At 39.1% G+C, this 21,693-nt stretch overlaps 3 long non-coding RNA genes across 3 annotated transcripts; all 3 read left to right on the forward strand.

The window, feature by feature from the left end:
• The first annotated feature begins 273 nt into the window (after positions 1 to 273).
• On the forward strand, positions 274 to 5,237 carry LOC139353437 (uncharacterized). The gene is made up of 4 exons (XR_011604708.1): positions 274 to 617; positions 678 to 1,355; positions 1,426 to 1,570; positions 3,939 to 5,237. It is a non-coding gene; the product is annotated as an uncharacterized lncRNA (long non-coding RNA).
• Positions 5,238 to 6,897: 1,660 nt separating this feature from the next.
• On the forward strand, positions 6,898 to 11,194 carry LOC139353449 (uncharacterized). The gene is made up of 3 exons (XR_011604722.1): positions 6,898 to 7,281; positions 7,352 to 7,496; positions 9,896 to 11,194. It is a non-coding gene; the product is annotated as an uncharacterized lncRNA (long non-coding RNA).
• A 4,144-nt stretch (positions 11,195 to 15,338) lies between these two features.
• Positions 15,339 to 20,766, forward strand: LOC139353441 (uncharacterized). Its single transcript, XR_011604712.1, has 4 exons — positions 15,339 to 15,457; positions 15,518 to 16,195; positions 16,266 to 16,410; positions 19,468 to 20,766. It is a non-coding gene; the product is annotated as an uncharacterized lncRNA (long non-coding RNA).
• Positions 20,767 to 21,693: the final 927 nt, after the last annotated feature.

A 21,693-nucleotide genomic window follows, 5' to 3' on the forward strand; every position in this document is an offset into this window, starting at 1 on the left:
TAAATTCTCAAAATACTATAGACTTAAAGTTATAGCAAAAAGTTTCTTTATTTAACCTTTCTTTGTCTATTTTCTCAAAATTGGTTTTAACGTTTTTGTGTAAATTTCAAACAATATAGGCCCAAAGATTCTTCAACTTTAAATAGCTAACACTTTGAGCTATAATTATTGAGCGATAAAAAGTGGAACCCCATCCAGTTCAAACCAAAAAACATTTCATGCTTACCTTGAAGGCCCAAAACTATGCATCATTAATTTGGTGACAAAAAAAATGATTGTACAATATTTTTTAAGTAAAAGAATAACACTTACAAGTTTGTCATCAACTAAAACTTTTTGTAATAAGTAATAAAGTGAACGTTAGTATAGTTGGAAAACAGTTCACTCTTTTTTAAGAGTCTAAAAATGATACGATATTTGTATATCTTAGCAACCCTTTAAAAGGTTGTATTTTTATAGTATTAATCAACCCTAATTTTACTTGTCAAAAAAAAAATCTGTGTTCCATTAAACGTGCTGGTGATAGGTGCTTGTAAAAAATAGGTGCGGTTTTTAGGGCGAAGGACATTTGTCCCAGTTTGGAGGAAATGTTACTCCACACTTTCATTCAAGACGCGGTAAGTTATTCGGTTAAAGGGAATCGGATTTGGAATTATATATATAAATACATTCCTTAGCTGCCTTGCAATCTGTTCCTAGCTCATAAAGGCAGGTCTTAAGATGTACTACACCGCGCAACTCATATAAATAGTATCTACTCAGGACCTGCTGGCGGTCTATTTCGCCAACAAGGCCTACAAAGTCTTGTGCAAACTTCGAATGGCAACGCTTCAGGATGGGAGATCTGAGCAGTGCCGCCGTTCCTTTGAGATGGCTCTGGAGCCAACAGTCGATGTCAGAATGCCCTACTTGGAAGGGTCAGTCTGATACTGAATCAACGCGACCCACGTCTCTATAGGGAGGGTTTAAGTCTTCTCAATGCGGCCTATAAGCTTGATGAACCCCATCCAGTAGTTTTAAGTATTCTTGCGACCTGCCACTATTTCATTGGAGATCTGGTGATCTGGTCTTTAATCTGGCTCAAATTCGCATTGGCTTCATCGAAATTGCGCAGCTGCAACCGCATAGTTGCTGTAAGGTGGCCAGAGTCACCATGCAAGTGAGGAATTCGACTTCGCCAGGACATACTATCAGGATTCGGTAAGTTTCGCACTTGAAAGCTTCCACGAGGCTAAAGAGACGAAAATTCGGCGGCTATGAAGTTGTAGTGCCCTACAAGTCCATTATCGCCGAATATCTGAGCTATTATGACTGCCTGATATCCAGCTCACAGACAACAATAACATTGCAGCCAGGTAAGCCCCTAATTGTACTAAACTAAATAAGATTTTGAATAAAATATAATTCTAATGTATTATTCTTTAGGACCTATTTGGGAAGCTGAAGCTTACCAAAAAGTCCTTCTCTATCTTCGATGTGATCCTGGGTAGCTCGGGAAGTACGCCCAGATGGCTTCATCTAAGAACAAGACAGAAAAGCGCGACATCAGGAAAATGCCTTGAACTCAAGGGTAAGATTAGTTTTCGAAAATTGTTACCCTGTACACTGGGGCGGTCAACATTGTATGGTCATTTTTATACTTTATCAGAGGGTATTATGATTTCAGTCAGAAGTTTGCAACGCAGTGATGGAGACGTTTCCGACCCCATAAAGTATACATATTCTTGATCAGCATCACTAGATGAGTCCATCTAGCCATGTCCATCCGTCCGTCTGTCCGTCCGTTTCTACCCAAAATTGTCCCTCAGTTTTAAAGCTATCGGGCTGAAACTTTACCAAAAGTCTTCTGTCTTTTGCAGGTAGTATATATGTCGGAATCAGCCGGATCGGACAACTATATCTTATAAAAATAAGGAATAATCGGGAAAAAAACAAGGAAGAACGCTATAGTCGAGTACCTCGACTATCAGATACCCGTTACTCAGCTAAAGGGACCAAAGGGAAATGAAGATATGCAAGCAGCAAAGCGAGATTAAAATGCGCCACCTACCGGCGGTAGACCGATTTAAGCGTTATGGGCGTTAGAGTGGGCGTGGAAAATTTTTTTTCGATCAATCGATAGGTATTGACGAGACCAATACATTTAAGCTAAAATTTTTTATCCAGCATGAAAATTGTGGACGTTACAGGTTTGGGGGATTTGTGGGCGTTAAGGTGGGCGTGTCAAACTTTTTTGGGTCAATCGATAGGTTTTGATAAGAGCAATACATTTCAGTATTTCTGTAGAAGCCACAGTTTTGGGCGGTTTGTGGGCGTTAGAGTGGGCGTGGCACATTGCTGAAACAAACTTGCGCTGCATAAGAAGCTCAGGAGTCTGCACGCCAAATCTCAATAGCCTAGCTCTTATAGTTTCCGAGATCTCAGCGTTCATCCGGACAGACGGACAGGCGGACAGGCGGACAGACGGACATGGCTAGATCGACTCGGCTAGTGATCCTGATCAAGAATATATATACTTTATGGGGTCGGAAACGCTTCCTTTTGCCTGTTACATACTTTCCGACGAATCTAATAATCTTAATTTTATCAAAATCGGACGACTATATCATATAGCTGCCATAGGAACGATCGGAAAATTGGTGGGAAAATAATATGAAACAAATTAAAGCTTCGGTGTTTTTTGACATATTATCTTATACTATTGGGAATATCATTTTTTTATATTTTTAAATTTAATTATTATAACTACAAGCGTATACAAGCTTCGGCTTGCTGAATATTGACCGAGACAAAGTTGGGGAGGGGAAATCGATCTATTTGAAAAAGTTATGGCTGGTATACATGTCGTATGAGTAATTTTTGAAGAATCTTTGAAGACGTTTCGCAAGGTCTGAAACTCGACCAAAAATTTTAGTACGCTTAAAAAATGATTAGCACTAAATTCAAAAAATTTGATAACAAAAAAGATATAGTTTAAAATATTGCCACGGCTTCTTATAGTATTCTGTTTGTAGCATTTCAAAAATGCTTTGTTTCAGCCTTTAAAGAAATTACTCCCGTAGCAATAGGAAGTAGTCAAAATTACAAATACTGCTTAGCATAGCATTTTTCAAGAAAGGTACAAAAGTTAGAAGAAAAAAATACATTATTATTATTATTATTACAGATAGAAGGTTTACAAAACTAGACTAACTTAGTTGGTAAAGCACTGGCAACAAGGACTTCGGCTTTTAAGGTTAGAAAAAAATACATACATACGTCTATATACTTGGTTTTCCGAAAATATTTGAAAAGGCTGGAAACACCTTTTTACTTAAAACAATCTTACGAACAGACTACATGACCCTAAATAATACATAATACTTACATACATAAATACATTGTCGACGACAAATGAGAAATTCGACGCGTTTGCCACCTTAACCTGCTCGTCACAATAAATGTTCACAATATGTATTAATAAATTTAAACATTTACATTTTTTTGTGTGTAGTAGTTACTTAAAATACTTATTATAAATTTCTAGATTCTCCAACGCAATTCCAGAAACAATTTAATTTAATTTTTTTAATCATAATAGAACAAATGATAACCCTTTTTGTATCTGGGTTGGAATTTCTTCATCTGTACGTACTTAGTTATCCTCTGTCTCTCTGTCCGAAAGTCAGACCGTATGAACGCTGAGATATCGGAAACTTTAAAAGCTAGAGGGTTGGGATTATGCACACAGCATACACGCAAGTTTGTTTACCGGAGTGCCACGCCCACTCTAACTCCCAGAAACGGCCACAAAGCTAAAGTCTGTCTGGGGCCCACATTTTTTTTTAATATAACTAATTTAACTATTTTATCCGTATTGGTGAATTTTAACAATTAATTTTTGTTGTGTGAAGTAGTTACAAATTTAATTATATTCATAATTTATTATACATTTATAGATTCTCCAGCGCAGTCCTGAGCAGTTGCATCGATCTGGCCTTGATCATTAATGAGGAAGCCAAGCAAATCCCAGCCCATCCAAAACCCGAATGGGATGAGCCCAAGACCCCAATGTTTCAAGACTAGACTGCCAGACTACTTTGAGGCCATGTCCTTATCCATTACCCCGTCCCTCAAGTGGATTTGGTCCAGCCCTATTTGGGACAGAACTTAGCCTTCAGGTGCGGAACTCACTGGATTCTGATAGCATGTCTTGGCGAAGTCGAATTCAACACTTCCATGGTGACTCTGGCCACCTTATAACAACTGTGCGATTTCAGCTGCGCAGTTTCGATGAAGCCAATGCGAATTTGAGCCAAATTTAAGACCAGTTGGTAATCTCCAATGAAATGGTAGTAGGTCGCAAGAATACTTAAGACTACTGGATGGCATTCATCAACCTTATAGGCCGCATTGAGGGGACTTAAACCATCCCTATAAAGTCTTGGGTCGCGTTGACTCAGTTTCACAACGACCCTTCCAAGTAGCGCATTTTGACATCGACTGTTGGCTTCAGATCCATCTCAAAGGAACGGCGGCACTGTTCAGATCTCCCATCCTGAGATTCGATTCCATTCGAAGTTTGTCCAAGTCTTTGTAGGCCTTCTTGCCAAAGTAGGCCTCCAGCAGGTTCTCTCCAGATACAATTTATAGGAGCTGCACGGTGTTGTACATCTTAAAACCTGCCTTTATGAGCTAGGAACAGACTGCAAGGCAACTAAGGAATCTGTTTGTATATAAAATTGTGTGCAGAAACATTTCCTCCAAGTTGGGACTAATGTCCTTCGACTAAAAACAGCTTCCATTTTTTACAAGCACCTAGCACAAGCACGTTTTTAAAGTCGCGTTGATCCAGTTTCACAATGACCCTTCCAAGTGGGGCATTCTGACACCGACTGTAGTGCTTCAGAGCCCTTTTAAAGGAACGACGGCACTGTTCGATCTCCTATCCAGAGAAAACAATGTCCTATCACAGAGCGAACATCAGCAGGTCTCCGAGGTTGGGTCACTCTTGAAATAGCGGAAGGATCCTATGTAATCCTGACGCTTGAAGGCCAATGACCCACGTTCAACTAAGTTCGGCGGATTTGGTGACTTCTGGAGAGGGAGGAGGAAAGAGTCGACTCATGTCCGAAGAGGAAAATTGTGATTTAAATGCAAGCGAAATCGAGTCAGCTGATTAAAAATGTGCACTCCAATGCCACACATCTCTAAACCAATTAAATAATTAATAAAATAGGCATTATTTATTTCAAAAATATTATTTGTTTCTAATTATAATAGAATAATTTGTATCTGGGTCATAATTTCTTCATCCGTAAGTACTGTGTTCTTTTTTATGGACCCCGTTCCCATTCTCTGTTTAACAAATTAATTTCCTTCTATTTTATGCTAGCAGTCATAAGTTTGCAACACAGTGGGACGCATTTCGCCCACTCTAGCTAAGACAAACCGCAATCCAATGGCGCACACATTCTTGAAGATTTTTTCAGTGTTCATTTCGTTTTATTTCTTTTATATTTTCGTTTCTTACGATTTAAAGAATGTGTTTTTTTTAAATCGAACGTCTGTATCCTTTAGATGTTTATAGAAATTGGTCAATCCCAAGTCCATAAAATTTTGAACGTGGATATTCAGGCGAACCATCGCCTTCGTAATTAAGAAGTCTCCGCCGCTTTTAATGTTAAAAATGGTTTTATTCCGTTTGCGTGTATATCAATAAGTAAAATCATTGTAGTATCAACATATTTCAACTGTGTGTGGTGTTTTCGCGGGGGACACAGGTCTGTCCCCCTCCCCCCTTTCGCTTAGGCGCTAAAACATAAATAATTTAAAACTTATTCCACTAAGGCCACTTTCCTCGCAGCACTTTACAAAAATTTTAAAACAAATACGTGCTATATGTCGCTGAAAATATAATTCAATATGCTAATAACGCTGCCTTTGCTTAAATTCTCGAAATACCATAGAGTTAAAGTTATAGCAAAAAGTTTTTATCTTTTTCCTTCTTTGTCTATTTTCTCAAAATTGGCTTTAACGATTTTTTGTTAATTTCAAATTATATAGGCCCAGAGATTCTTCAACTTTAAATAGCTAACACTTTGAGCTATAATTATTGAGCGATAAAAAGTGGAACCCCATCCAGTTCAAACCAAAAAACATTTCATGCTTACCTTGAAGGCCCAAAACTATGCATCATTAATTTGGTGACAAAAAAAATGATTGTACAATATTTTTTAAGTAAAAGAATAACACTTACAAGTTTGTCATCAACTAAAACTTTTTGTAATAAGTAATAAAGTGAACGTTAGTATAGTTGGAAAACAGTTCACTCTTTTTTAAGAGTCTAAAAATGATACGATATTTGTATATCTTAGCAACCCTTTAAAAGGTTGTATTTTTATAGTATTAATCAACCCTAATTTTACTTGTCAAAAAAAAAATCTGTGTTCCATTAAACGTACTGGTGATAGGTGCTTGTAAAAAATAGGTGCGGTTTTTAGGGCGAAGGACATTTGTCCCAGTTTGGAGGAAATGTTACTCCACACTTTCATTCAAGACGCGGTAAGTTATTGGGTTAAAGGGAATCGGATTTGGAATTATATATATAAATACATTCCTTAGCTGCCTTGCAATCTGTTCCTAGCTCATAAAGGCAGGTCTTAAGATGTACTACACCGCGCAACTCATATAAATAGTATCTACTCAGGACCTGCTGGCGGTCTATTTCGCCAACAAGGCCTACAAAGTCTTGTGCAAACTTCGAATGGCAACGCTTCAGGATGGGAGATCTGAGCAGTGCCGCCGTTCCTTTGAGATGGCTCTGGAGCCAACAGTCGATGTCAGAATGCCCTACTTGGAAGGGTCAGTCTGATACTGAATCAACGCGACCCACGTCTCTATAGGGAGGGTTTAAGTCTTCTCAATGCGGCCTATAAGCTTGATGAACCCCATCCAGTAGTTTTAAGTATTCTTGCGACCTGCCACTATTTCATTGGAGATCTGGTGATCTGGTCTTTAATCTGGCTCAAATTCGCATTGGCTTCATCGAAATTGCGCAGCTGCAACCGCATAGTTGCTGTAAGGTGGCCAGAGTCACCATGCAAGTGAGGAATTCGACTTCGCCAGGACATACTATCAGGATTCGGTAAGTTTCGCACTTGAAAGCTTCCACGAGGCTAAAGAGACGAAAATTCGGCGGCTATGAAGTTGTAGTGCCCTACAAGTCCATTATCGCCGAATATCTGAGCTATTATGACTGCCTGATATCCAGCTCACAGACAACAATAACATTGCAGCCAGGTAAGCCCCTAATTGTACTAAACTAAATAAGATTTTGAATAAAATATAATTCTAATGTATTATTCTTTAGGACCTATTTGGGAAGCTGAAGCTTACCAAAAAGTCCTTCTCTATCTTCGATGTGATCCTGGGTAGCTCGGGAAGTACGCCCAGATGGCTTCATCTAAGAACAAGACAGAAAAGCGCGACATCAGGAAAATGCCTTGAACTCAAGGGTAAGATTAGTTTTCGAAAATTGTTACCCTGTACACTGGGGCGGTCAACATTGTATGGTCATTTTTATACTTTATCAGAGGGTATTATGATTTCAGTCAGAAGTTTGCAACGCAGTGATGGAGACGTTTCCGACCCCATAAAGTATACATATTCTTGATCAGCATCACTAGATGAGTCCATCTAGCCATGTCCATCCGTCCGTCTGTCCGTCCGTTTCTACCCAAAATTGTCCCTCAGTTTTAAAGCTATCGGGCTGAAACTTTACCAAAAGTCTTCTGTCTTTTGCAGGTAGTATATATGTCGGAATCAGCCGGATCGGACAACTATATCTTATAAAAATAAGGAATAATCGGGAAAAAAACAAGGAAGAACGCTATAGTCGAGTACCTCGACTATCAGATACCCGTTACTCAGCTAAAGGGACCAAAGGGAAATGAAGATATGCAAGCAGCAAAGCGAGATTAAAATGCGCCACCTACCGGCGGTAGACCGATTTAAGCGTTATGGGCGTTAGAGTGGGCGTGGAAAATTTTTTTTCGATCAATCGATAGGTATTGACGAGACCAATACATTTAAGCTAAAATTTTTTATCCAGCATGAAAATTGTGGACGTTACAGGTTTGGGGGATTTGTGGGCGTTAAGGTGGGCGTGTCAAACTTTTTTGGGTCAATCGATAGGTTTTGATAAGAGCAATACATTTCAGTATTTCTGTAGAAGCCACAGTTTTGGGCGGTTTGTGGGCGTTAGAGTGGGCGTGGCACATTGCTGAAACAAACTTGCGCTGCATAAGAAGCTCAGGAGTCTGCACGCCAAATCTCAATAGCCTAGCTCTTATAGTTTCCGAGATCTCAGCGTTCATCCGGACAGACGGACAGGCGGACAGGCGGACAGACGGACATGGCTAGATCGACTCGGCTAGTGATCCTGATCAAGAATATATATACTTTATGGGGTCGGAAACGCTTCCTTTTGCCTGTTACATACTTTCCGACGAATCTAATAATCTTAATTTTATCAAAATCGGACGACTATATCATATAGCTGCCATAGGAACGATCGGAAAATTGGTGGGAAAATAATATGAAACAAATTAAAGCTTCGGTGTTTTTTGACATATTATCTTATACTATTGGGAATATCATTTTTTTATATTTTTAAATTTAATTATTATAACTACAAGCGTATACAAGCTTCGGCTTGCTGAATATTGACCGAGACAAAGTTGGGGAGGGGAAATCGATCTATTTGAAAAAGTTATGGCTGGTATACATGTCGTATGAGTAATTTTTGAAGAATCTTTGAAGACGTTTCGCAAGGTCTGAAACTCGACCAAAAATTTTAGTACGCTTAAAAAATGATTAGCACTAAATTCAAAAAATTTGATAACAAAACAGATATTGTTTAAAATATTGCCACGGCTTCTTATAGTATTCTGTTTGTAGCATTTCAAAAATGCTTTGTTTCAGCCTTTAAAGAAATTACTCCCGTAGCAATAGGAAGTAGTCAAAATTACAAATACTGCTTAGCATAGCATTTTGACCCCTGACTAAAATATTATTTTTATTTTTTCAAGAAAGGTACAAAAGTTAGAAGAAAAAAATACATTATTATTATTATTATTACAGATAGAAGGTTTACAAAACTAGACTAACTTAGTTGGTAAAGCACTGGCAACAAGGACTTCGGCTTTTAAGGTTAGAAAAAAATACATACATACGTCTATATACTTGGTTTTCCGAAAATATTTGAAAAGGCTGGAAACACCTTTTTACTTAAAACAATCTTACGAACAGACTACATGACCCTAAATAATACATAATACTTACATACATAAATACATTGTCGACGACAAATGAGAAATTCGACGCGTTTGCCACCTTAACCTGCTCGTCACAATAAATGTTCACAATATGTATTAATAAATTTAAACATTTACATTTTTTTGTGTGTAGTAGTTACTTAAAATACTTATTATAAATTTCTAGATTCTCCAACGCAATTCCAGAAACAATTTAATTTAATTTTTTTAATCATAATAGAACAAATGATAACCCTTTTTGTATCTGGGTTGGAATTTCTTCATCTGTACGTACTTAGTTATCCTCTGTCTCTCTGTCCGAAAGTCAGACCGTATGAACGCTGAGATATCGGAAACTTTAAAAGCTAGAGGGTTGGGATTATGCACACAGCATACACGCAAGTTTGTTTACCGGAGTGCCACGCCCACTCTAACTCCCAGAAACGGCCACAAAGCTAAATTCTGTTTGGGGCCCACATTTTTTTTTAATATAACTAATTTAACTATTTTATCCGTATTGGTGAATTTTAACAATTAATTTTTGTTGTGTGAAGTAGTTACAAATTTAATTATATTCATAATTTATTATACATTTATAGATTCTCCAGCGCAGTCCTGAGCAGTTGCATCGATCTGGCCTTGATCATTAATGAGGAAGCCAAGCAAATCCCAGCCCATCCAAAACCCGAATGGGATGAGCCCAAGACCCCAATGTTTCAAGACTAGACTGCCAGACTACTTTGAGGCCATGTCCTTATCCATTACCCCGTCCCTCAAGTGGATTTGGTCCAGCCCTATTTGGGACAGAACTTAGCCTTCAGGTGCGGAACTCACTGGATTCTGATAGCATGTCTTGGCGAAGTCGAATTCAACACTTCCATGGTGACTCTGGCCACCTTATAACAACTGTGCGATTTCAGCTGCGCAGTTTCGATGAAGCCAATGCGAATTTGAGCCAAATTTAAGACCAGTTGGTAATCTCCAATGAAATGGTAGTAGGTCGCAAGAATACTTAAGACTACTGGATGGCATTCATCAACCTTATAGGCCGCATTGAGGGGACTTAAACCATCCCTATAAAGTCTTGGGTCGCGTTGATTCAGTTTCATAACGACCCTTCCAAGTAGCGCATTTTGACATCGACTGTTGGCTTCAGATCCATCTCAAAGGAACGGCGGCACTGTTCAGATCTCCCATCCTGAGATTCGATTCCATTCGAAGTTTGTCCAAGTCTTTGTAGGCCTTCTTGTCAAAGTAGGCCTCCAGCAGGTCCTCTCCAGATACAATTTATAGGAGCTGCACGGTGTTGTACATCTTAAAACCTGCCTTTATGAGCTAGGAACAGACTGCAAGGCAACTAAGGAATCTCTTTGTATATAAAATTGTGTGCAGAAACATTTCCTCCAAGTTGGGACTAATGTCCTTCGACTAAAAACAGCTTCCATTTTTTACAAGCACCTAGCACAAGCACGTTTTTAAAGTCGCGTTGATCCAGTTTCAGAATGACCCTTCCAAGTGGGGCATTCTGACACCGACTGTAGTGCTTCAGAGCCCTTTTAAAGGAACGACGGCACTGTTCGATCTCCTATCCAGAGAAAACAATGTCCTATCACAGAGCGAACATCAGCAGGTCTCCGAGGTTGGGTCACTCTTGAAATAGCGGAAGGATCCTATGTAATCCTGACGCTTGAAGGCCAATGACCCACGTTCAACTAAGTTCGGCGGATTTGGTGACTTCTGGAGAGGGAGGAGGAAAGAGTCGACTCATGTCCGAAGAGGAAAATTGTGATTTAAATGCAAGCGAAATCGAGTCAGCTGATTAAAAATGTGCACTCCAATGCCACACATCTCTAAACCAATTAAATAATTAATAAAATAGGCATTATTTATTTCAAAAATATTATTTGTTTCTAATTATAATAGAATAATTTGTATCTGGGTCATAATTTCTTCATCCGTAAGTACTGTGTTCTTTTTTATGGACCCCGTTCCCATTCTCTGTTTAACAAATTAATTTCCTTCTATTTTATGCTAGCAGTCATAAGTTTGCAACACAGTGGGACGCATTTCGCCCACTCTAGCTAAGACAAACCGCAATCCAATGGCGCACACATTCTTGAAGATTTTTTCAGTGTTCATTTCGTTTTATTTCTTTTATATTTTCGTTTCTTACGATTTAAAGAATGTGTTTTTTTTTAAATCGAACGTCTGTATCCTTTAGATGTTTATAGAAATTGGTCAATCCCAAGTCCATAAAATTTTGAACGTGGATATTCAGGCGAACCATCGCCTTCGTAATTAAGAAGTCTCCGCCGCTTTTAATGTTAAAAATGGTTTTATTCCGTTTGCGTGTATATCAATAAGTAAAATCATTGTAGTATCAACATATTTCAACTGTGTGTGGTGTTTTCGCGGGGGACACAGGTCTGTCCCCCTCCCCCCTTTCGCTTAGGCGCTAAAACATAAATAACTTAAAACTTATTCCACTAAGGCCACTTTCCTCGCAGCACTTTACAACAATTTTAAAACAAATACGTGCTATATGTCGCTGAAAATATAATTCAATATGCTAATAACGCTGCCTTTGCTTAAATTCTCGAAATACCATAGAGTTAAAGTTATAGCAAAAAGTTTTTATCTTTTTCCTTCTTTGTCTATTTTCTCAAAATTGGCTTTAACGATTTTTTGTTAATTTCAAATTATATAGGCCCAGAGATTCTTCAACTTTAAATAGCTAACACTTTGAGCTATAATTATTGAGCGATAAAAAGTGGAACCCCATCCAGTTCAAACCAAAAAACATTTCATGCTTACCTTGAAGGCCCAAAACTATTGTAGTAGACAGCTAGGGTTTTTAGGCCTGCGTTCACTAGGCTATGGATAACCTAGTGTATAGGAAGATTCGGGTTCGTGCACTTCTAGCATTGCTCGGTGCTAAGCTCGTCGGATTGTCGTGGGATCTTCCTTGTCTTCTCTATAACACGCACCGTACTACGCGAAAAAAGTTTTAAGTGCACTAAGCGGTAATCTAAAAGGATCGAACAACAAAATAATGGGTGTAAACGGACTCAAGGCACGCGGACGGACGTTGAAGGCACAAGCGAATCAGGAAACATTAAGAGTTAGGGTGGCTCGATGATATTGCCGCCCCTTTCTGTACCCTCCCTACCATGATAACTCGTGTGAAATTGTTTGCGGTTATCCCTTATTCAATGTTTATTCATTATTCACATTTTTACTTTATATAGCTGCGGCATAGCAAGATCAATCACGATTCCGCGTTACAAATTTATTCAACCATTGTTGAACTATCAACTTCAATTAACAAAAGAAAATTAGAAACTACAATCATGATTTCAATACAACTTAAATCCTTTCATTTTCAAAAATCAAATTTAACTCAAAATATAACAAGACTCAATCTGACCGAATAATCGTCCGTTTGTTTTGGCACGCATAATCATAATATCATTTATATACAAGGGTGGTCAAAAGTATTTTCACAAAAAAAAAGTTAAATATATTCATAATTTGAACTTACATCTTGTTAACTTTGGCATCAATGGAAAGGTAATTTAAATGCCGTTTGAATGATACAATACATTTCTTAACACATTCAGTACTTATTGAAAAGGACGAATTTGTGTGAAAATGTCCTTTTTGAACTTTTTTCCTCAACTTGAAAACTTAAATTTTTTGATGCAAAAAGTTTCTTCAAACAAAAATAATAGTAACTGCAAAAAAAAATTTTCAAAAATCATTTTGCTTATATTTTTTATGATTTTTTGAAAATGCTTAGAAACATGCATTTTAGGCATATTTTTCTCTTTTTCATACAAATTTTTTCCGACAGTGTCACCTTTAAAAAACCATACAAAATATAAGCAAAATGATTTTTGAAAAATTCTTTTTGCAGTTACTATTATTTTTGTTTGAAGAAACTTTTTGCATCAAAAAATTTAAGTTTTCAAGTCGAGGAAAAAAGTTCAAAAGGGACATTTTCACAGAAATTCGTCCTTTTCAATAAGTACTGAATGTGTTAAGAAATGTATTGTATCATTCAAACGGCATTTAAATTACCTTTCCATTGATGCCAAAGTTAACAAGATGTAAGTTCAAATTTGGAATATATTTAACTTTTTTTTTGTGAAAATACTTTTGACCACCCTTGTATATAGGTCAAATGTCAGAAAATCAATATGGTGGTAACAATATTTCACTTACGCAAAACTCCGGCGATGCAGGTTCGGTGGGCCCATCGAAGACGCTGTGCAAGGATGCTTTTAAGACAAGTTATCATATTAATTTCTGACAAGATCAGTTATGTGGAATGTACGGATGGTCATTGTCAGAACTCAAAGAAAAATTACTACTAAGTCAATACAAAGGTACGCTACATGAGCTAGTACCGAGAAATTACTCTACATAGATCGAAAGTTAAACTACACAAAAGTTAGCGCCTCCGACAGCTCACTACATACGAAGGGATCTGCGTCTTCGCATGCCAGACAGCGGGTCTGATCAATCGATGCTTTCCTCCAAATACATTCGCCTATGGCGAGGCTTCTCCCATCGGCAAGCCGCACGTGGCGAATACGGGCGAAGTGCCGGGTCTGCTGCGCTTACAACACGCCTTCCGAGATACTGCTCACTGGACTAGCCAGAGCTGAGACTTCCTTTGCCGCGCGTGGCGCGTGTTGGTGAGGCGATGTGGGTGTAGCAGCAAAAGTCACATCCGGTATACGTTCACTTCCTTATCCAAGTATGACCACGGCTCCGATCAGTGGTCCAAAAATGACTGATGTACTGGTACCATAACCCTCCAAAATGTCGCTCTATGGCTTAGCCAGAGCTGGGGCGGTGGATGCCGCGCGTGGCGCGTGTGGGTGAGGTTATGCACTAGCCACAGTGGTCACTCAGGTAGACTTCCTTCGATTAGGGCGGTTCTTACAAGGCCGCACGTGGCATGCGGTTGGTGGGATGCCGGGCCAGAGATTTACGCCGTTCGCGGCAATCTGTAGCCTCGGTCACCTTCCAGAATGTTCGCGCCTTTGCTGATCGCAGGGGGCACCTAGCGCGACACGTGTCCGCAGGTGGCAACCCCGCCGTGGCAGGTTGACTTGAACTGACACCCGAAAAAAAGTCTCGTCTTGGCCGACCGGTTGCGAAATTAAAAACGGTGTGATCACGCCGCGCTGGCGCTGATGTTGCCGGCCGGCTTCGACAGAACCTCTTCTCCTTTCCTATTACAAAAAAAAAATACATAGAAATACACGCCACTTAATAGCCTGCCTATGCGGTTAAATTTGTGTGTTCTTATTTACCAGTAGTTGGGTGTAAAAATATATATGATCCTCCTGTTAGCTTAGACTTGGCTGGTGCATACACACTTAGACAGAATTCGAACCGCGTGGGTTGTAATTTTCCGTTTGTATTCTACTTACGGCAGCAGCCTTGCGTCCGTTTTCATTCAAAGTTTTAAACGAAGTGAACGAGAACTCTTGACGCGAGAAGCTGGCTGTACGCTGCGGCGTTGCTAAGCACACCTAACGGGATCTTTCCTGATTCTGTTCTCCTTCCTGCCTTCACACGTTTTCGGTGCGCGCGAGAAAGAGAGGCTGTTATGCTGACAGACTATACGTGTAAGCTGGTCAGCTAGACGATATTCGCTGCTCTCTGCTATACTCTGCGTTTAGCTGTTAGACATATGCGACTTTACATGCAAAATGACTTTACTCTAATTTCTCTCAAAAGTTTTTATTTCCATTTACGACTGGCCCCCACACTATGCATAATTAATTTGGTGACAAAAAAAATGATTGTACAATATTTTTTAAGTAAAAGAATAACACTTACAAGTTTGTCATCAACTAAAACTTTTTGTAATAAGTAATAAAGTGAACGTTAGTATAGTTGGAAAACAGTTCACTCTTTTTTAAGAGTCTAAAAATGATACGATATTTGTATATCTTAGCAACCCTTTAAAAGGTTGTATTTTTATAGTATTAATCAACCCTAATTTTACTTGTCAAAAAAAAAATCTGTGTTCCATTAAACGTGCTGGTGATAGGTGCTTGTAAAAAACAGGTGCGGTTTTTAGGGCGAAGGACATTTGTCCCAGTTTGGAGGAAATGTTACTCCACACTTTCATTCAAGACGCGGTAAGTTATTGGGTTAAAGGGAATCGGATTTGGAATTATATATATAAATACATTCCTTAGCTGCCTTGCAATCTGTTCCTAGCTCATAAAGGCAGGTCTTAAGATGTACTACACCGCGCAACTCATATAAATAGTATCTACTCAGGACCTGCTGGCGGTCTATTTCGCCAACAAGGCCTACAAAGTCTTGTGCAAACTTCGAATGGCAACGCTTCAGGATGGGAGATCTGAGCAGTGCCGCCGTTCCTTTGAGATGGCTCTGGAGCCAACAGTCGATGTCAGAATGCCCTACTTGGAAGGGTCATTCTGATACTGAATCAACGCGACCCACGTCTCTATAGGGAGGGTTTAAGTCTTCTCAATGCGGCCTATAAGCTTGATGAACCCCATCCAGTAGTTTTAAGTATTCTTGCGACCTGCCACTATTTCATTGGAGATCTGGTGATCTGGTCTTTAATCTGGCTCAAATTCGCATTGGCTTCATCGAAATTGCGCAGCTGCAACCGCATAGTTGCTGTAAGGTGGCCAGAGTCACCATGCAAGTGAGGAATTCGACTTCGCCAGGACATACTATCAGGATTCGGTAAGTTTCGCACTTGAAAGCTTCCACGAGGCTAAAGAGACGAAAATTCGGCGGCTATGAAGTTGTAGTGCCCTACAAGTCCATTATCGCCGAATATCTGAGCTATTATGACTGCCTGATATCCAGCTCACAGACAACAATAACATTGCAGCCAGGTAAGCCCCTAATTGTACTAAACTAAATAAGATTTTGAATAAAATATAATTCTAATGTATTATTCTTTAGGACCTATTTGGGAAGCTGAAGCTTACCAAAAAGTCCTTCTCTATCTTCGATGTGATCCTGGGTAGCTCGGGAAGTACGCCCAGATGGCTTCATCTAAGAACAAGACAGAAAAGCGCGACATCAGGAAAATGCCTTGAACTCAAGGGTAAGATTAGTTTTCGAAAATTGTTACCCTGTACACTGGGGCGGTCAACATTGTATGGTCATTTTTATACTTTATCAGAGGGTATTATGATTTCAGTCAGAAGTTTGCAACGCAGTGATGGAGACGTTTCCGACCCCATAAAGTATACATATTCTTGATCAGCATCACTAGATGAGTTCATCTAGCCATGTCCATCCGTCCGTCTGTCCGTCCGTTTCTACCCAAAATTGTCCCTCAGTTTTAAAGCTATCGGGCTGAATCTTTACCAAAAGTCTTCTGTCTTTTGCAGGTAGTATATATGTCGGAATCAGCCGGATCGGACAACTATATCTTATAAAAACAAGGAAGAACGCTATAGTCGAGTACCTCGACTATCAGATACCCGTTACTCAGCTATATGGAGATATGCAAGCAGCAAAGCGAGATTAAAATGCGCCACCTACCGGCGGTATACAGATTTAAGCGTTATGGGCGTTAGAGTGGGCGTGTCAATTTTTTTTTGGATCAATCGATAGGTATCGACGAGACCAATACATTTCAGTTAAAATTTTTTATCTAGCATGAAAATTGTGGGCGTCACAGGTTATCGCGGTTTGTGGGCGTTAAAGTGGTCGTGGCAAACTTTTTTTTGGGTCAATCGATAGGTATTGATGAGAACAATACACTTCAGTTAAAATTTTTATTCTAGCATCAAAACTGTAGGAGCCACAGTTTTGGGCGGTTTGTGGGCGTTAGAGTGGGCGTGGCACTGTGCCGAAACAAACTTGCGCTGCGTAAGAAGCTCAGGAATCTTTACGCCAAATCTCAATAGCCCAGCTCCCATAGTTTCCGAGATCTCAGCGTTCATCCGGACGGACAGACAGACGGACAGACGGACAGACGGACAGACGGACATGGCTAGATCGACTCGGCTAGTGATCCTGATCAAGAATATATATACTTTGTGGGGTCGGAAACGCTTCCTTCTGCCTGTTACATACTTTCCGACGAATCTAGTATACCCTTTTACTCTACGAGTAACGGGTATAATAAGGAATAATCGGGAAAAAAACAAGGAAGAACGCTATAGTCGAGTACCTCGACTATCAGATACCCGTTACTCAGCTAAAGGGACCAAAGGGAAATGAAGATATGCAAGCAGCAAAGCGAGATTAAAATGCGCCACCTACCGGCGGTAGACCGATTTAAGCGTTATGGGCGTTAGAGTGGGCGTGGAAAATTTTTTTTCGATCAATCGATAGGTATTGACGAGACCAATACATTTAAGCTAAAATTTTTTATCCAGCATGAAAATTGTGGACGTTACAGGTTTGGGGGATTTGTGGGCGTTAAGGTGGGCGTGTCAAACTTTTTTGGGTCAATCGATAGGTTTTGATAAGAGCAATACATTTCAGTATTTCTGTAGAAGCCACAGTTTTGGGCGGTTTGTGGGCGTTAGAGTGGGCGTGGCACATTGCTGAAACAAACTTGCGCTGCATAAGAAGCTCAGGAGTCTGCACGCCAAATCTCAATAGCCTAGCTCTTATAGTTTCCGAGATCTCAGCGTTCATCCGGACAGACGGACAGGCGGACAGGCGGACAGACGGACATGGCTAGATCGACTCGGCTAGTGATCCTGATCAAGAATATATATACTTTATGGGGTCGGAAACGCTTCCTTTTGCCTGTTACATACTTTCCGACGAATCTAATAATCTTAATTTTATCAAAATCGGACGACTATATCATATAGCTGCCATAGGAACGATCGGAAAATTGGTGGGAAAATAATATGAAACAAATTAAAGCTTCGGTGTTTTTTGACATATTATCTTATACTATTGGGAATATCATTTTTTTATATTTTTAAATTTAATTATTATAACTACAAGCGTATACAAGCTTCGGCTTGCTGAATATTGACCGAGACAAAGTTGGGGAGGGGAAATCGATCTATTTGAAAAAGTTATGGCTGGTATACATGTCGTATGAGTAATTTTTGAAGAATCTTTGAAGACGTTTCGCAAGGTCTGAAACTCGACCAAAAATTTTAGTACGCTTAAAAAATGATTAGCACTAAATTCAAAAAATTTGATAACAAAAAAGATATAGTTTAAAATATTGCCACGGCTTCTTATAGTATTCTGTTTGTAGCATTTCAAAAATGCTTTGTTTCAGCCTTTAAAGAAATTACTCCCGTAGCAATAGGAAGTAGTCAAAATTACAAATACTGCTTAGCATAGCATTTTTCAAGAAAGGTACAAAAGTTAGAAGAAAAAAATACATTATTATTATTATTATTACAGATAGAAGGTTTACAAAACTAGACTAACTTAGTTGGTAAAGCACTGGCAACAAGGACTTCGGCTTTTAAGGTTAGAAAAAAATACATACATACGTCTATATACTTGGTTTTCCGAAAATATTTGAAAAGGCTGGAAACACCTTTTTACTTAAAACAATCTTACGAACAGACTACATGACCCTAAATAATACATAATACTTACATACATAAATACATTGTCGACGACAAATGAGAAATTCGACGCGTTTGCCACCTTAACCTGCTCGTCACAATAAATGTTCACAATATGTATTAATAAATTTAAACATTTACATTTTTTTGTGTGTAGTAGTTACTTAAAATACTTATTATAAATTTCTAGATTCTCCAACGCAATTCCAGAAACAATTTAATTTAATTTTTTTAATCATAATAGAACAAATGATAACCCTTTTTGTATCTGGGTTGGAATTTCTTCATCTGTACGTACTTAGTTATCCTCTGTCTCTCTGTCCGAAAGTCAGACCGTATGAACGCTGAGATATCGGAAACTTTAAAAGCTAGAGGGTTGGGATTATGCACACAGCATACACGCAAGTTTGTTTACCGGAGTGCCACGCCCACTCTAACTCCCAGAAACGGCCACAAAGCTAAAGTCTGTCTGGGGCCCACATTTTTTTTTAATATAACTAATTTAACTATTTTATCCGTATTGGTGAATTTTAACAATTAATTTTTGTTGTGTGAAGTAGTTACAAATTTAATTATATTCATAATTTATTATACATTTATAGATTCTCCAGCGCAGTCCTGAGCAGTTGCATCGATCTGGCCTTGATCATTAATGAGGAAGCCAAGCAAATCCCAGCCCATCCAAAACCCGAATGGGATGAGCCCAAGACCCCAATGTTTCAAGACTAGACTGCCAGACTACTTTGAGGCCATGTCCTTATCCATTACCCCGTCCCTCAAGTGGATTTGGTCCAGCCCTATTTGGGACAGAACTTAGCCTTCAGGTGCGGAACTCACTGGATTCTGATAGCATGTCTTGGCGAAGTCGAATTCAACACTTCCATGGTGACTCTGGCCACCTTATAACAACTGTGCGATTTCAGCTGCGCAGTTTCGATGAAGCCAATGCGAATTTGAGCCAAATTTAAGACCAGTTGGTAATCTCCAATGAAATGGTAGTAGGTCGCAAGAATACTTAAGACTACTGGATGGCATTCATCAACCTTATAGGCCGCATTGAGGGGACTTAAACCATCCCTATAAAGTCTTGGGTCGCGTTGACTCAGTTTCACAACGACCCTTCCAAGTAGCGCATTTTGACATCGACTGTTGGCTTCAGATCCATCTCAAAGGAACGGCGGCACTGTTCAGATCTCCCATCCTGAGATTCGATTCCATTCGAAGTTTGTCCAAGTCTTTGTAGGCCTTCTTGTCAAAGTAGGCCTCCAGCAGGTCCTCTCCAGATACAATTTATAGGAGCTGCACGGTGTTGTACATCTTAAAACCTGCCTTTATGAGCTAGGAACAGACTGCAAGGCAACTAAGGAATCTGTTTGTATATAAAATTGTGTGCAGAAACATTTCCTCCAAGTTGGGACTAATGTCCTTCGACTAAAAACAGCTTCCATTTTTTACAAGCACCTAGCACAAGCACGTTTTTAAAGTCGCGTTGATCCAGTTTCACAATGACCCTTCCAAGTGGGGCATTCTGACACCGACTGTAGTGCTTCAGAGCCCTTTTAAAGGAACGACGGCACTGTTCGATCTCCTATCCAGAGAAAACAATGTCCTATCACAGAGCGAACATCAGCAGGTCTCCGAGGTTGGGTCACTCTTGAAATAGCGGAAGGATCCTATGTAATCCTGACGCTTGAAGGCCAATGACCCACGTTCAACTAAGTTCGGCGGATTTGGTGACTTCTGGAGAGGGAGGAGGAAAGAGTCGACTCATGTCCGAAGAGGAAAATTGTGATTTAAATGCAAGCGAAATCGAGTCAGCTGATTAAAAATGTGCACTCCAATGCCACACATCTCTAAACCAATTAAATAATTAATAAAATAGGCATTATTTATTTCAAAAATATTATTTGTTTCTAATTATAATAGAATAATTTGTATCTGGGTCATAATTTCTTCATCCGTAAGTACTGTGTTCTTTTTTATGGACCCCGTTCCCATTCTCTGTTTAACAAATTAATTTCCTTCTATTTTATGCTAGCAGTCATAAGTTTGCAACACAGTGGGACGCATTTCGCCCACTCTAGCTAAGACAAACCGCAATCCAATGGCGCACACATTCTTGAAGATTTTTTCAGTGTTCATTTCGTTTTATTTCTTTTATATTTTCGTTTCTTACGATTTAAAGAATGTGTTTTTTTTAAATCGAACGTCTGTATCCTTTAGATGTTTATAGAAATTGGTCAATCCCAAGTCCATAAAATTTTGAACGTGGATATTCAGGCGAACCATCGCCTTCGTAATTAAGAAGTCTCCGCCGCTTTTAATGTTAAAAATGGTTTTATTCCGTTTGCGTGTATATCAATAAGTAAAATCATTGTAGTATCAACATATTTCAACTGTGTGTGGTGTTTTCGCGGGGGACACAGGTCTGTCCCCCTCCCCCCTTTCGCTTAGGCGCTAAAACATAAATAATTTAAAACTTATTCCACTAAGGCCACTTTCCTCGCAGCACTTTACAAAAATTTTAAAACAAATACGTGCTATATGTCGCTGAAAATATAATTCAATATGCTAATAACGCTGCCTTTGCTTAAATTCTCGAAATACCATAGAGTTAAAGTTATAGCAAAAAGTTTTTATCTTTTTCCTTCTTTGTCTATTTTCTCGAAATTGGCTTTAACGATTTTTTGTTAATTTCAAATTATATAGGCCCAGAGATTCTTCAACTTTAAATAGCTAACACTTTGAGCTATAATTATTGAGCGATAAAAAGTGGAACCCCATCCAGTTCAAACCAAAAAACATTTCATGCTTACCTTGAAGGCCCA

This window comes from Drosophila suzukii, chromosome X (genome assembly GCF_043229965.1).
Source record: "Drosophila suzukii chromosome X, CBGP_Dsuzu_IsoJpt1.0, whole genome shotgun sequence".
In the NCBI taxonomy this organism is placed as follows: Eukaryota; Metazoa; Arthropoda; class Insecta; order Diptera; family Drosophilidae; genus Drosophila; species Drosophila suzukii.